The sequence below is a fragment of the Zonotrichia albicollis genome, chromosome 2 (assembly GCF_047830755.1).
Source record: "Zonotrichia albicollis isolate bZonAlb1 chromosome 2, bZonAlb1.hap1, whole genome shotgun sequence".
Lineage (NCBI taxonomy): Eukaryota > Metazoa > Chordata > Aves > Passeriformes > Passerellidae > Zonotrichia > Zonotrichia albicollis.
This window is the reverse complement of record NC_133820.1, coordinates 16591663-16596654: the sequence shown is the minus strand read 5'-3', so window position 1 is coordinate 16596654 and position 4992 is coordinate 16591663.

Here is a 4992-nt window from a genome sequence, read left to right as displayed (position 1 = left end):
CTCATCCCTGGAGCCTCCTGCTCTGCTGATCACCCCCTGCAACAACATCCCACAGCAGCAGGAATGTCTGCAAAGGGTTTCACTGCTTGGGGCTGTGTTGAAGATTGCAATGCAAGTTGTTTTCCATTACCATCTGTATGGCAGATTACCTTTGTCAAGTGGGCAGTTTGCCTTATCTCTCTTTGAGTGACCACATTCACACCTCCCTCGGGAGGGGACATTGCTGATAACAGACTATTGAATGTCACTGCATGGCTGATAAGAACGATAACATCCCATTGGGAGATGTGAGCCCAGAGGGAGGAGCCAAGCATTGCTACCCAGATACAATCCAGAGGTTTTGAGACACCAGCATGGCTTCTCCACAGGATTCCCCAGAGGAACAGCAGCTGCCTCTCCTCCCACTGGATCTTCAGAGTTAGAACACATCCTTCTCTACAGATCCCCTCTGCTCCAACAGAACCACCCCTGACACTGCAGGAGGGCTGCAGCCACATTTCCAATGGGACTGCCACCAACACCCTGACCCACAGGGTGTCAGGTTGGCTTCTAACTCTGTCAGTGTTGTTCTAGTGTACTGCATTGCTTATTTTATCCTTTTATATTTTTTCTTTTCCCTACTAAAGAACTGTTATTTCCTGCTCCCATATTTTTGCCTGAGAGCCTCTTAAATTTATAGCAATTCATAGGGGTGGGGAGGGTTTACATTCTCCATTTCAGGGGAGGCTCCTGCCTTCCTTAGCAGACTCCTCTCTTTCCAAACCAAGACAGGGCTGCTTTTTTGGGGTGGGAGATTGTGCCTCAGCTGCGTCACTTCAGAGCCAGCCATGTGGAATTCCTACAGGGTCAAGCAGACTTTGCACAATTCTTTGCAGTGCATTGAAAATTAGACTTTTCATGTTAACATTTTCAAAGTACCAGTCTTCATAAATAGCTAGATAATCTCTCTGATGTATGAGATTTTTTTTCTGTGATGTAGGTGTTTTCTCATTTTTGTTCCTTTGTGCAGGACTGTTTCCATTAAGGGCCAGAACATTTTCTCAGTAGAAGAGATGAAAGAGTCTCTCAGCTTTTAGGGAGGGAGGCCAAAAAACCGTCACAGAATCCATGTGAAAAAGATGACAAAAGCCTCCAGCAGCACTGGAACTGTCTGATCTGCTCCGCCAGAACATTTGAAGCCAACATGAAATGGGGACGTTTTAAACTAATTCCCAAAATTATGAGCACTTGAGTGTGACTTTTCCTGGGAGTCTCACAACTCTCCAGAGCATTTCTACCACCTCCAAAAATCAGAGGTCACCACCAAAGGAACACAAAAGACTGGATGACAAATCATGACTGTCTGCCTTCAAATAAAACATTTGTGGCTCTTCCTTTTGGTTGGCTCCTCTTTACTGAGCCTGACTGTTCATCCATGTCAGGTACATCAGATTCCCTCTGGAACTTTGAGAGCCAGAAACTCTCACTGAGGAAAATTGAACTGAGACTTTCATGCAATAAGACAATCCAATTTCCTGAGGAAACAGCAAACATCATGGATTAATGGTATGGTCAGGAGAGAGGGCAGTGCTGAAGTAATGCAGAAAATGAAAGGGAAGTAGTTTATGGGGGGAGGTAGTGCCTCATACAGAACTTGAATTGTATTTTATTTTATTTTTGGATTACTGTTCACTCTGCTTTCTGCAGCCTCCATTTCATTGGACACAGCCCAGGTTTTCACCCCAGTGCTGGGTTTCAGCCCACGCCTCTCCTTCCCTCCTGCACCTCCTTTTCTGAGAGGCAGCCCCAGGCAAACCTTTTAGTGAGAAGCCTCTTCCAGAGGGGCTTTGTTAGAGGCTGGACCCTCTCCAGTCACAACACAGCTGAAGCCATGACTCCTTCCTGCTCCTTCATCCTCCTCTTTCTCCTTTTCCTTCATCTTGGAATGGATTTCACTGGATTCACACAAATTCTTTTTTCTGCCCCTAAATTTTATCCTCTCACCTTCAGCTGCTCCCACACAAGCTGGACACTGGGTGTGAGGGCTTTCCTCTGCTTGGACCTCAGCCCCTGCCTAAAAGATTCTAATGGACAGGAAGGAGGTTTCCAGACAAGAAACTGAGATCAAGGAACTGAGATCAAGGACGTACAGAAATAAACGCACAGAAATAAATTGAAAACCCAGGAGCCCTCAACTAAACAGGGCACAACGTTGTGCCTGCTCTTTTATCCAACACCACACCTTTTTTTCTGCACTTTTACTTATTTGTTTTTCCCTGCTGCTGTTTCATCATCTCTGGTCAGTGCTCTGCTCCCCACTCCCTGCCTGGCTCAAGGGGCTTCACACTCTTCCTCTGCCCCTCTTCATCCCAGTGTAAGAGCTGAAATGAGGGATGGGGGACTACAGGCAGCTCTCCAAAATGCAGTTTATTCCATCCAAGAGGTTACAGCAGCCCGGGGTGGTGGGTGACAGAACTGTGCCCACAGCTGTCAGCTCCAGCTGCAGGCAGGCCTGGAGACCCTTTGGGTTTGGTTACAATGCATTATAGACTTTTCTTTACTGAGCATCTTAATACAGTAGAACCAATCTATACCTTAACTTTTATCTATGGCCTGTCATAACTACTGTAATTACCATATTCATGTTACTGTTCTCCAATCACTAAAAGTTAGCACATTACAGTTTAAGCCAGAAGTTGTTTTTCAGTTTTCTTGCAGTGGAAAATTCTGAGACCTTTTTTCTGTTTGCAGCTTTGCTGACTTGTTTGCCTGTGCTATCTTTCTGCTCGGTAAAAACGTCTTGTTTGGGGTGGGTTTATCCTTTGCTTTAAGCCATAAAACCCCTTCTAACTAACACACCCTTTGCCTCCTTGGTTATCCAGTAAGACTGGCTCAGCAATTCTTTTCTTCTATATCAAAACTTGCTTCCATCTCTATTCCTTCATCAGACTCTACATTTAAAAGTCTTTCTGCCAAGCACCCATATCTGTGAGACTTTCTTGTCAAACTTTCATCCTTCCCAACATCCCAGGGGTGCAATCTCCCTTCAGTTTGCCATCCAGCCCTTCTGCCAGCAGAGCCACCAGCTCCCTGCCTCCCTCTGCCCCAGGAATGGTGCCTAGGGGCAGCAGCAAAGCCCATAATCCCTCAGCAGCCAAGCAGGATTCATGCAGAGGAACCCAAGCCCTGCTTCCATTGGAGCCTGCCACGCTGGGGAGAAAGCCAAAGGCAACACCCCACTTGTTTCTCTTGCTAAAATGGTGCTTTTGGTCTGTTTTATTTCTCCCCACTGCTCTCCTCCTCCTCCCCCCGAGCACATCACATTCCCAGGGTGAGTGGCTGAGGCTGGGGCTGGGGCTGTGTTCAGTGGAGTGCCTGGGCTGTGTGCAGGTCTCTTGTTGCATTCACATTTTCTGGAAAAATCCCTTTGCCCAGGATTTTTCTCCTAGGAAGCTGAGAAGCCTCAGAGAAAAGGAAAATAATTCTTATCTCATTTGCTTCTCCTGTGTTGTGCTCATGTGGAATGTGTTTGGAGATTGTTTCATTGGATTCTGCTGTGAATTGTTTTTACTCTTTGGCCAATCAGGGCCAAGCTGTGTCAGGACTCTGGAGAGAGTCACAAGTTTTCGTTATTATCATTTTAGCCTTCTGTAAGTATCTTTTCTGTATTCTTTAGTATAGTATAGTATTCTTTAATATAATATAGTATTATAAAGTAATAAATTAGCCTTCTGGTTGGATTCTGGTGTGAGCTGTTTTGACTTTGGCAAATCAGGGCCAAGCTGTGTTGAGACTGAGTCACGAGTTTTCATTATTATCTTTTTAGCATTCTTACTGAATCTTTTCTGTATTCTTTAGTATAATATAGTATCATAAAACAATAAATTAGCCTTCTGAGAACATGGAATCAGATCCATCATTCCTTCCCTTGTGGGAGGACCCTGCAAATACAATATTCTGTGAGCACAGCCGTGTCTGGGAGAGTCTCTGCAGAGTTTGAAGGCATAACCTGCACCATGAACAGGCTTCCTCCCCCTCAAACACACACACACACACACACACACACTGAGACTGCTGCTGGCTCCATGAATTAAATATTGCCTGCGTGTTACAGCATCACATTGCAACAAACATCACCATTAGCATTGCTGAATGTCAATTTTAAGAATTCCCACTGAGTCCTCTGCAAGGATACACAAACCTCTAACAAGATTAATATATCCCACGAGGATCCCCACACTCTCCTTGTGTTTTTGGGATCCAGTTTCTCCCTGGGTGCACCCACTCTGTGATCCCTTGGGAGTCTGCTGGCCTCAGAAACCAGCTCTGCCTCCCACTCCAAAGCTGAGGAGGTTTAAACTCCATCAAATCCCCCTGAACCATCACTCAGGATCACTCTGTGAGAGCATCCTGCCCTTGGCAGCCCAGCCCAGCCTCCAGCACAGGCAGGAGCTGCTGCAAGGCAGCTCAGAGATCTGCAAGGGCACAGCCCAGCAAAGGCTGCTCCAAAACAGCCCAGGATTTGACTCTGGTGAATCAAACTGTAATTCACAAAGTAATTGCTTGGGCAAACTTGCTTGAAAGCAGACTCATGCCACAGAATACTAAACTTGCATGGAAGGCACACAGCACTACATATTTTCTTTTTTTTCCTTTTTTTTTTTTTTTGCCTCAAAAATAAGACTAGCAAGGCAGTTTATCATGGGGGTGGTTTTTGGCTGCTGTTCCAAGCAGAACCCATTTAAGTGGACAATTCCAATTGTGCCTGAAAAACAGAGACAGCAAAAACAATGCAGCTCCTGGTGTGTACAGAGATGCATAAGGTGAATGTATCAGGGCTGCTAATTAAACCTTCTGCCTGCTTTTATGGGTCTGGGAAGCCTGAAAAAACCCTGTGTATGGGAGCTAGCCTGTATTTTGGAATAACATTTCCCCTTTGGTGACACAGAGGGATGACATTTAGATGCTGCTCTGACAGATGCATTATTTCATCAGAGCATTTCAAGCAGGCAA